Below are 11,637 nucleotides of genomic sequence, written 5' to 3'. Positions count from 1 at the left end.
GCTCAAACATTACAGAGATCATTATAGTACATCAAATATCTTCCAGTTGATAGTGAAAGTGGCCATAGAAGCTCTGCAGGACATTAAAAATAGAAATAAAAGTTTGTTAACTGAACCAGGTCTGTTTCCAGGTTTGCCGCATTGCAACATGCCAGAAATGTTTACTGTAGACATTATAAGAACTGCTTTACTATCTCTGCTGCACTGTAAAGACTCTTCTAGTCAAGGCTGCAATGTTTAGTGTAAGACACAAGAAACAATGTCATGTACGTGTTTCCACAGAACAGATTTATTATTGCACCGTTAGCTGTGAGGAATGGTTCTCATTAACTGCCAACAAAACACTGCTCATCTTCAACTGTATAAAAACGTTCCACCGCGTCTCTCAAAAGCCCCTTCTCCCATTTGACTGTTGATTTATTGAGTTTACCTTTCTGCCATGAATTTTAATGTTCATACATGCCGCATTCAAAGCTTTGTCATCAATATTTAAACTTCAATATAAACTTCACAATCGCTGACAAATTGTCCTGAGATTTCCCGCATTTTCTGAAGAAATCATTAAAATGTATCAAATAATCTGGCGGGAATCAGACTCAAGCTCTTCAGCCTCTGAAGGAAGGGTTAAGCGTTTTTCTTGAGTGGCTCCCACTCCACTTGCAGACTCTGTGCTGTTGTTTTTAATGATAGCGGGTCTGATTAGAACAGAGCACCGGGAAACAACAGCCACGTAAATCAGCCCCCCAATGTGCCGCCTGTCCGTCTGGAGCGCCGTGAGAGCCCTCCTTCTCCATAATCAAAGCTGCTGCAGTCTCACCGCGCCTCCGCTCTCTCTGGGGGAAATCAGTAATCATGCGTACCCTCCATGGCACTGGCCTTCTCTACGTGTGCGACAACCCAACGTAACCCATTTCTTCTGTTAAACACACAAGCTGAAGCAGGCAGGTCATATGCTGCTGTCTGGAAACAGAAACAGGAGTTAGATAATGGTATATTTCTGTTTGACCAAAGCAGGACTGCGGTAGAAGGATGATGTACTACAGTGTTTCAGCATCCCAGGTAGCAAAATCTGCAGTAACCTGGCATTTGTTCTGAATTACTATAAGCCTGGGTTCTCAGGCACAAAACTGGCACACTCACTGGAAACCGACACAACATGATAGTCAGCCTTCAATGTCCTCTTTTATCAATTCTTTAAACATACCACTGGGAGTGAGGTGAGATAAATCTAAACTAATTTCGGTAGTTTAAATAACTCATAATTGTGCTTAAGAAAATCTGTTGTAACCAATCACGTATTAAAAAAAGTCTGGTTTAAATCTGGCTCATAATTACGGTTAATGTGTCGGACCAGGTCAGGCTCAGACAGGTGCACAGGCTTGGGTAGGGTCGGGTTTAATTTTTTGGCCTAGATCTAAGCTCTAATGTAAATCCGGCCCACTCACTCTTAAAATAGCATATGGTTTTAAGTGACCCAGGTCTGGCATAGGCACTATCAGACAGATCTGTTTATCTGTCTGATAGTGCCTTGCCTTCATCAGAGTAAAGGCTGATTTGTACTTCTGCATTATGTGCACATGTATGATCCAGCGCAGCCTTCACATGGTTGCATAGCCCTCACCGTGACTGATGCCGACCGTAACGTGCACCTCTCAAAAAATGTAATGATACATCACAACAATGCGTTGCGCAAAGCTATGTGATTGGTCAGCTTGGTAGTGCTGACGAATAAAGGTAGGCCTGAGAGCCACCTAACCGGTTGGAGCCAGTGTTTACAAGTGTCAAGTCCCATGAAGGAGCTCCAGATTGAAAATTTTGATTTGTGTTTACCTTATGATTGTTGCACGTCTTCCGGTTCCTGCCTCTGAATGAGTGAGTATGAGCCACTTGTACATCAAGGTAGCATACAGAAAAATCAAAACACCTGCGAAGAAACTCGACACAAAAGAAAAAGCTAGCTAGCATTTCGGAAATGTTATTGCAGAGCAACACAAAAATCGTGCAGAAGTAACGCGCAAGGCATGCGCCGAGGGTCACACCGACCACTCGACGCAGAAGTATAAACCAGGCTTAAGCCTTATTCACACTACAAGCGACTTGCTGCATCAAAGTGACAAGCGACCATTCATTTCAACAGAGAGCGAGCGACTTCCAGCGACCTCCGTCTACGCGAGTGACAGCGACCGTTGGCGACCAGGTGGGTGTGTTGAGCAACACGATAAAGTTGAGAATCCTTCAACTTTATGCAAATGAAGTGCGACTTTCTTGAACGACAGCCAATAGGAACACCAGCAGGGCTCAGCTCGTTTAGAGGCCGGTTGTATTCATGCTATATATACCTTACCTAGACAGACTTGCGTTTGCAGCAGGTCGCCCAGAGTGACAGGCAGCTACAAAGACCAGTCTGAATGAGGCATTATACATACAGTTAATTTAATCAATCAAGGTATCACATGATGCAATAAGATATCCAAACAAAACTATATCAAACCATAATATCAAATTAATATTTAATGACAATGTAGAAAAACGAGAAAAGAAAGATATAAAACAGAACAAATATACTAGCCATTAGGATATTATCTGTTAAGTTTTCCCATATAAACAAACAAACACAAACGTTTAGATTTATACATAATAAAACATAATAAAACTAATGAATAGGTGTAAGATCATCAGATGTCAGATAGATTTAGCCTAGGAAAGTTTTGCCATTTTTTTTCAATTTGTTGTCAAGGCAACAAATTCAGTTGGCATTTCTGTGTGGAGTTTGCATGTTCACGTGGGTTTCCTCCTGGTGCTCTGGTTTCCCCCATAAGTCCAAAGACATGTGGTATAGGTAAATTAGTAATGCTAAAAATTGACTGTAGTGTCTGTGTGTGACTAAGTGTGTATGGATGTTTCCCAGTGATGGGTTGCGGCTGGAAGGGCATCTGCTGCGTAAAAACATGTGCTGGATAAGTTGGCGGTTCATTCCGCTGTGGTGACCCAAGATTAATTAAGGGGCTAAGCTGAAAAGGAAATAAATGAATGAAGTAATATGTAAATTGATACAATCTCTCAGATGGGTATTTCATAAAGAGCAGCGTCTAACCAAATATTATTTACCGATGGCAAAGATAAGATATAAGACATGCTTTCTTTTTAATCTATACTTCTTTCCCAATCAAAATAGTAAATCTACATTACACCAACCAAAAAGATCCTTTAACCTTGATTACACCACCATAATGCACAGCCGCATGTTCTGTGGTAAAAACTAAACCGCAAGAATGTGAAGGAGTCCTGAATAAAAAAATTATTCATTCAAACCTCAAACCTATTAATGACAAACAGACTGAATGAGTCCAGTGAAAGTTTAATTCAAGGCATTCTAACGGCAAAGCTTTATACCGAAGCACATTGTTTATGTGTTTTCAAAGCTGAAACCCAGAGGTCAAATGTCATGGCCAGTGACCCTCTGCTCTTTAGCAATGCCACATCCCATCATTCCAAAGAGGATCAGTCATTAGTCTGTAGTCACATATTAATCAAGCAGCTTTTTTACTATTAAATTCCTACACATGGTTAATTAATTACCTCCTAATTCCACCTATTGAACTACAATTTTATTGTTCTGTGGCTATTGCATATTTCATTCTAAACCGAAACCCACTCGTTCCACCGGCCAGCACAAGCTATCGACCCTTGTGCTTGCCACTGTGACCTGCTGTTGAGGAACTGAAATCCAAGTTAATTAGCCCATTAAGCTATCAGGATGTTTGTATTTAAAAGCTCGGCCAGGACGGATGGCTCTCTCCTCGTATATTTTAATAGGGTCTGGCTGGGCAGAGACACCGACACTCGAGGCGTGGGCTCAGGTATTTACAGGTCACTTCTCTGCATATGAGAGAGCATGATCCTCCAGACCCCTCTTACTGCTTGTAGTCTGAGCACCATCTGTGCACCATAAAAGACCAGTGCAGCAGAAAGGGGGGAGGGATGGAGCGGGAGAGAAACAAACTAGATGCTTACAGTTTCTCAAGAAAATGGTAATGGTGCAAATCCACTAGCACAATGATGGATTGTGATTGCTAGGGGGGTTGATAGGGTATTTATGGTGGTTCCTGTTTGATGCCTAAGGTGCTGTTTTGTTTATTTTTACTAAAGAGCTTTGGGTAATTACTGTTCTGAGGGTTACGTTTCAGTATAGTTGGTTGCTAAGATATTGCGAAATTGCTACTGTGGAAGGTTGCTATGTCATCATTTAGGGTGTTCATTTGTACATTTTATTATATATGTTTGGTTTTGCCACTACAGAGTCTTGTAGAAGCTTGTTAGGTTGTTGCTACAGGATTGTATGTTTTAATTTGTTGCTAGGGTGTTTATATAAGTTGCTAGAGGATTGCAAATGGTGGCTATCGGGTTTCCTAAGGTCTTGGTTGTTAGTATTTAATAGAGGAGTTCTGGAGGGTGACTATAGAGTGTTGTGGGTGGTTTATACAGTGTTCAAAGAAAGGTTTGACTGTTAAGTGGTTGCTAGAGAGTATCTGATGGTTGCTAGGGAGTGTAGAGATGTAGTCCCTGCTGAAAAATCCAGCTTAAACCAGCCTAGGCTGGTTGGCTGGTTTTAGCTGGTCAACCAGGCTGGTTTTAGAGGGGTTTTGGCCATTTCCAGGCTGGTTTCCAGCCATTTCCAGCCTGGTCTTAGCTGGTCAGGCTGGAAAATGAACAGCTAAATCCAGCTAAAACCAGCTTTACCAGTCTAGCAGGCTGGAAGCCCAGCCAAAAAAAGCTATGTCCAGCTTAAACCAGGCTGGTCAAGCTGGTTTTAGCTGGATTTAGCTGGTCATTTTCCAGCCTGACCAGCTAAGACCAGGCTGGAAATGGCTGGAAACCAGCCTGGAAGTGTCCAAAACCCCTCTAAATCCAGCCTGGTTGACCAGCTAAAACCAGCCAACCAGCCTAGGCTGGTTTAAGCTGGATTTTTTAGCAGGGGTTAGAGGATTGTGGAGGGTTGCACGTGGTTGTCAAGGGTGTTGGTTTGTCAATTTTACTAGATATGTTTAGAATTGTCATTACAGAGTGTTGTGAGAGCTTCTTAGTTTGTTTCTTAAGTTACAGAGGCGGCTGTATGTTTTATTTGTTGCTAGGGTGTTTGTAGAAGCTGCTAGGCTTTTGCAGGTGGCTGCTTTAGGGTTTCTTAAGGTCTTGGTTGGTATGTTTTAATAGAGGTGTTCTTGACGGTGACTAAAGAGTGTTATAAGTGGTTGATACAGTGTTCAAAGAAAGCTGTAACTGATAAGTGGTTGCTAAGGTGTATAGGAAGGTTGCTAGATAGTTTAGAGTTGTTGTCAGAGAATTGTGGATGGTTGCTGTGTGATTGTCAAGGGTGTTGGTTTTTGTTACTAGATATGTTTGGAATTGTCACTATAGGATGTTGTGAAAGTTTGTTTGTTGCTACAGTGTTCAGAAGCTGTTGTATGTTTTAAGCTGTTGCTAAGGTGTTTATTGAAGTTTCTAGGGCATTGTGGGAGGTTGTTATAGAATTTCTGAAGGTGCTGATTGGTATGTATTAAAGAGCCCATATTATGGGTTTTTCAAAATGCCCTTCCATGTAGTGTGTAACAGCTCTAAGTGAAGTAAAAAAATATCCAGCTGCTTAAATCTGTAAGTGTACAGTGTTTAAATGTGTTGATTCATCTATAAAAGAGTCGACTCATAGTGCTTCAAACGAGTCGTCCTGATAATGAGTCATTAGGTGTTTCGCCATGACGTAATAACCAACATTTTCATTTACCCAAAGATGAAACCTCAGCATTATAGCCCACCTTTGAGCAGCTTTGAGTGCTGCTTTGAGTGCTTCTGGAAACTACATACTACAAAGAAAACTTCATCGACCGTTTGTTAAAGGAAGGATCAGTAAGATTACTGATGGACATGTCAGAACATGAATAGGTTTCTTCCTCCATTTCTCAAGTGCAAGTACATGCGATTAAAGTTGTTGCCTCATTGACTCTAGCTTGCAAATGTATTTAGTTGTGATTTGTTACTTGTAACCTCGTGTACTGTATCAGGTTAACTCGCTATATTCTCATATCGCGTGTAAAGCCACATTAAAAATGCAATGCTTGCCGCTTTGTTTACGGACCTCCGTGGAGGAGGGTAATGTGTGTGTGTGCGCGTGTGCGTTGTCATCCGATGATGAGGGTTATGTGTGTGTGTGTGTGTGTTGTCGTCCGAGGAGGAGGGTTATGTGTGTGTGTGCGTTGTCATCCGAGGTGGAGGGCAATACTATACTATAGTGTTCAGAGAGGGTCTTAGATGTCAGGGGGTTGCTAGAGGATTAGAGGTGGTTCTAATTTGGTTGTTATGTGTTCTGGGTGATTACTGAAATACTTCAGGTGGTTGTCTGTATGTTTTTAGATGGTCAGGAATAGTTGCTATGTGGTTGCCTTGAATTTGGATTGTAGGTAGTTGCTAGGGTGTTCTGGTTAGTTGTTATTATATAATTTAGCTCATATTCAGGGCTAATAAGATTTTTTTTGCAAAAGTTAAGCACCAGAAAGGGTCTTGGCATAATCTAAAACAGTGTTCTTTTTTCGTTTTATAAAGTAACTCCAACCCTGACATCTTTATGAACATTGCCTTGAATGTGGTTTTCTCTTGCTCTACAACCCCTGGGACCCCTACATTATCTAGCATTTCTATCTGAAACTGCTTTTTCTCTGTTTATTGAGTCTTCTTTCACTCTTTTCTTCTAAATTTACTCTTTCTTTGTCTTTTTTATAGTCTTTATTAGTTTACTTTAACACAAGCCTGCTTCCCTGATGCTCAGCGGGTCAATGTATTTTTCTGTGTTATGTTCTTCGATAGCTTTAAGCACATGGAGCGACCCTGAGGTTGCATAGAGGCCTTAGATGTGAGGCTGAACAAAGCTCTCTCCTGCACATCCCTCCAAGGCCATAAAGGGAGAGTTTCTCACTGTATCTGATGCGAAATTCATTTTGACAATTTTTGAAGAAAAAAAAAAAGGAAGAAGAAGCTATGCTAGAGCAGGCAAACACAAAGCTGCTCAAGAATTTCCTGTATGATTTATGCTAACAGTTCAATGAAACCTCAATATTAACGCGTAATTCTGCTAATTTCCAAAAAGTACCAGTAAAGTTGAAGCATTTAAGGGGTCCTTGGGTTTTTAAAAGCATTAAATCAAATTCAGTCTGCATGAGAATTAAAACCCATCCCTTGTCTGTTAATTGAGATGCTGGATTGAAGCATGAGACATCTTGAAAGGCACAAATATATTCTTTCTCGGGATATGATGGCTTTATTATCACAGTGAACATGTCTTTTTAATTTGCGTTTGCAAATGGATTCCTGTTCAGGAGATGCCAAGCTCTGTGTCTGGTAAGATGACAGTTTGTCATTCAACTTCTCCTTTGTTTTAGGATACAACACTACTGGGCAGTTCATGTGTTGGTGAATAAGTGGTCAACTATGGCACCTATATCACTAGTGGATAGATGTTTTATTTTATTGATAGCGTTCTGTTAGTTTGGGAGATATAAATGTCAATATAATTTTGATCAACTATTAATGAAATACATCAATCAGCATCTCACTTTTATTGTATATTTAGTTAAAACAAGTTGAAGAGTTTAAAATATAACAGGACTGCCATTAAGATATCTATTTCCTTAAGACAATTTGATAGTAATTATCTTACACTGAACATACAGTGCAATCGGAAAGTATTCATAGCGCTTTACTTTTTTCACATTTTTTTATGTTACAGCCTCATTCCAGAATGGATTAAATTCATTTATTTCCTGAAAATTCTACACACAAAATCCCATAATGACAATATGGAGAAAAGATTATTTGAAACTGTTGCAAATTTGTTAAAAATAAAAACCTGGAAAATCACGTTCGTAAGTTTTCACATCATTGCTGTGAAGTTCTAAATTGAGCTCAGGTACATTCTGTTTTCACTGATCATTCTTGAGATGTTTCAGCAGCTTAATTGGAGTTTACCTGTGGTAAATTCAGTTGATTGGACATGATTTGAAAAGACATACACCTGTCTATATAAGGTGCCAGGGTTGACAGTGCATGTCAAAGCACAAACCAAACATGAAGACAAAGGAATTGTCTGTAAACCTCCGAGACAGGATTGGCTCAAGTCACAAGGCTGGGGGAGGTAACAAAAGAATTTCTGCTGCTCTGAAACTTCCATTGAGCACAGTGGCCTCCATCATCCGTAAATGAAAGATGTTCAAAACCACCAGGACTCTTCCTAGAGCTGGCTGGCCATCTAAGCTGAGTGATCGGGGGAGAAGGGCCTTAGTCAGGGAGGGGATCAATAACCCGATGGTCACTCAGTCTGAGCTCCAGCAGTCTTCTGTGAAGAGAGGAGAACCTTACAAAAGGACAAACACCTGTGCAGCAATCCACCAATCAGGCCTGTATGGTGGAGTGGCCAGACGGAAGCCACTCCATGCCTGGAATTTTGCCAAAAAGAATTTGAAGGATTCTCAGTCCATAAGAAACAAAATTCTCTGGTCTGATGAGACTAAAATTAAACTTTTTAGAATGAATGCCAGGTGTTACATTTTGAGAAAACCAAGCACTGCTCAACACCAGGCTAATACCGTCCCTACAGTGAAGAATGGTGGTGGCAGCATCATACAGTGGGGTTGTTTTTCAGCAGCAGGAACTGGAAGACTAGTCAGGATAGAGGAAAAGATGAATGCAGCAATGTACAGACATCCTGAATGAAAACTTGCTTCAGAGTGCTGAGTCTTCCGACAGGACAATGACCCAAAGCACATGGCCAAAATATCAATAAAGTGGCTTTCAGTGTCCTTGAGTGGCCCTGCCAGAGCCCAGACCTACATCTTATTTAACATCTCTGGAGAGATCTGAAAATGGCTTCGCTACCCATCCAACCTGATAGAGCTTGAGAGGTTCTGCAAAGAGGAATAGGCAAGAATTCCCAAAGACATGTGTGCCAAGCTTGTGGCATCATATTAAAAAAGACTTGAGGCTGTAAATGCTGCCAAAGGAGCATCAACAAAGTATTAAGCAAAGACTGTTGCACATGTGATTTTTCAGGTTTTTTATTTTAATAAATTTGCAACAATCTCAAAAAAATTTTTTTTTCACATTGTCATTATGGGGTATTGTGTGTAGAATTTTGAGGAAATAAATTAATTTAATCCATCTTGGAATAAGGCTTTAACATAAAAAAATGTGGAAAAAGTGAAGCGCTATGAATACTTTCTGGATGCACTGTATATATACAGTGTGTGTGTGTGTGTGTGTGTTTGTGTGTGTGTGTGTGTGTGTGTGTGTGTGTGTGTGTGTGTGTGTGTGTGTGTGTGTGTGTGTGTGTGTGTGTGTGTGTGCATATTTACTTAAATTTTAATATTTACTTTGTGTCTGTCTGTCTGTTTTTTCATTACTGTTAAAATCAATATTCCTCTGGTGAATTTTTTACTTTTCTATAATATGATCTTCTTAGTTCCACTACTTATATATATATATCACCAAAATAGCATCTTAGCACTATCTACTGCATTCCCAGCTGACCATCCAATGACAGCTTTTAACACTTCACTAGAAAGAAGATAAATCCAATTAGCATCTGGTAATTTCCATTACTTCTGCTGTAATGCTTCTAAAATGCTAAAACAAACCTATGACTAAAAAAAAATAAAGCATTTTCAACAGTTTTAGCTGATTATAAAGAAACCATAAATGTATTTCACATTTAAAGCTCATAAAGTAAAAAGATTAATGAGTATGAGAGCTGCACAGTGGTTATTTGACTTAGAGAATGAACAGCATAATTTCATTTTTTTCAGTTAGGAATAATCTATTATTTAATAACTCCTCACCTCATCTTTAATTAAAAGACATTCCTCAGCATTACGCCTCTGGAAGGTTTGGCTTCGGGAAAGCATCTCCCTTCATGATGAGCTCAATGTGTAGCTCTGCGCATCTCGTTTTTGGCCGGGTCGACTCTTGTCTTGTGTTCTGTTTGACGGTGGCGTCGCTGGTGGTTTTCTGCATATTATTAGGCGCTGGTGTTCTTGATCCATGTCATTTGCAGCTTGTGCCATTTCCTATCGCTCCCAGCTGCTGGCTCTGGCTAATTAGTGACAGAGATGGGAACAGGAACAGGGAAGAGAGCTTCAGAGAACAGGCCCTCAAATGTCCTCCTTTCATTCTCTTCGACACAAGTCCTGATACTCTTATTCCAGCTGTAAAGGCCAAACTGGAGGCTTTATCTGGAAGACACACATACAAATGATGAGCTTTCCATGGGCTTTTGGCCCATTTGTATAGAGATTGTGTCTGTCAAGACATGAATAAAGGAGCACAGATTGAGATGGATAATTTCCTTCGCAAATTGTATAACCAAGAATACAGTGCATTGTTGGACAGGATGTTTTAATTTGTAAATTTTGTGGATCCTTCTACAAGACTATGAAAATGTCAAGCAGCTTCAACTGCAACCCCAAATCTTAAAAAGTTGGTACAGTATGGAAGATCCTAATAAACAAATTTAACAGTTCACACTCAGCTGATGATTCATTATAAAGCTTGTTTGGCATGCTGTCCCGGAAGAGAGCCCTAAGCTCATAAGATCCTCGAGCCCGGGGCTCCCTCATGTTTGCAAGGCAAGAGGGGAGTTTGAGCTCAGGTAGATCTCGAGAACTCCCCTGCTGTAGTAACTAATGAACGTATAGTGATTGCTCTAAAGAGTTAACTACTTACTATGTCCGTGGTGCCGATTTGGATTAGTCAATTAACTTAACTTACATGTTTTTGAACGGTGAGAGGAAACCGGGGAACCCGTGGGAAAGCCATGTGAGCACGGGGAGAACGTGTAAACTCAGCACAGAAACATCGGCTGGCTTGATAAGGACTTGAACCAGTGACGTTTTTTGCTGTGAGGTAACAGTGCTAACCACTGGGCCACTGTGCCACCCATCTAGGAAAGGAGGAGTAGGAGTGGAAGGGGTGATTTTTCAAAACGAAGATGGCTGTCATATGGAACTTAGGGTATTTATAGTGGTTTAGGAATCGTCTGATTGGTGAATCATGAATTTGAATAATGCAGGGCCGGCTGCAAGCAATCAAAAGCGTGTGATCCTCTTGAAATTAGTTTGTAAGTAAACTTCATGAAGTAGAGATTTCCAAATTTACTTTGACTTGTATTTCATTGCAGACAATAAGAACACAAAATATTTCATGTTTTGTCTGGTCAACTTCATTTCATTTGTAGAAATACATCCTTTCCTAGATAGAAAGACATTTAGATATTTCACCTTCAACAGTGCATAACATAATTAAAAGATTCAAGGAATCTGGAGGAATTTCAGTGTGTAAAGTACAAGGGCACAAGCTGAACAACTGTGATCTCCGATGCCTTTGATAGCACTGCATAAAGAATTAATCTATAAGCGATATCAACATATGAGCTCAGGGCTACTTTGGCAAACCTGTGAAGTACCACAATACATAGTTATGTCCACAAAGGCCATTTAAAACTGTACTGTGCAAAAAAAAATCCCCATGTTAACAGTGTCCAGAAGTTCTGTTGACTTTTCTAGGCTTGGAGGCATCTGGGATTGTCCATCACACAGTGGA

The 11,637-nt window shown here is 40.3% G+C and overlaps 1 long non-coding RNA gene across 2 annotated transcripts; it reads right to left on the bottom strand.

The window, feature by feature from the left end:
• Nucleotides 1–269: 269 nt before the first annotated feature.
• LOC141378970 (uncharacterized) lies at nt 270–10,362 on the bottom strand. 2 transcript variants are annotated; one of them, XR_012394817.1, is made up of 3 exons: nt 9,879–10,362; nt 1,831–1,924; nt 270–960 (listed from the first exon to the last, which is right to left on the bottom strand). It is a non-coding gene; the product is annotated as an uncharacterized lncRNA (long non-coding RNA). The 2 variants fall into 2 exon arrangements; XR_012394816.1 differs by lacking the exon at nt 9,879–10,362 and having other exon boundaries at nt 1,831–3,133.
• Between the last annotated feature and the right edge of the window lie 1,275 nt (nt 10,363–11,637).

This window comes from Danio rerio, chromosome 19 (genome assembly GCF_049306965.1).
Source record: "Danio rerio strain Tuebingen ecotype United States chromosome 19, GRCz12tu, whole genome shotgun sequence".
Taxonomy (NCBI): Eukaryota; Metazoa; Chordata; class Actinopteri; order Cypriniformes; family Danionidae; genus Danio; species Danio rerio.
Note: the sequence above shows the minus strand (reverse complement) of the source record. Positions and strands in the feature narration are given on the sequence as shown.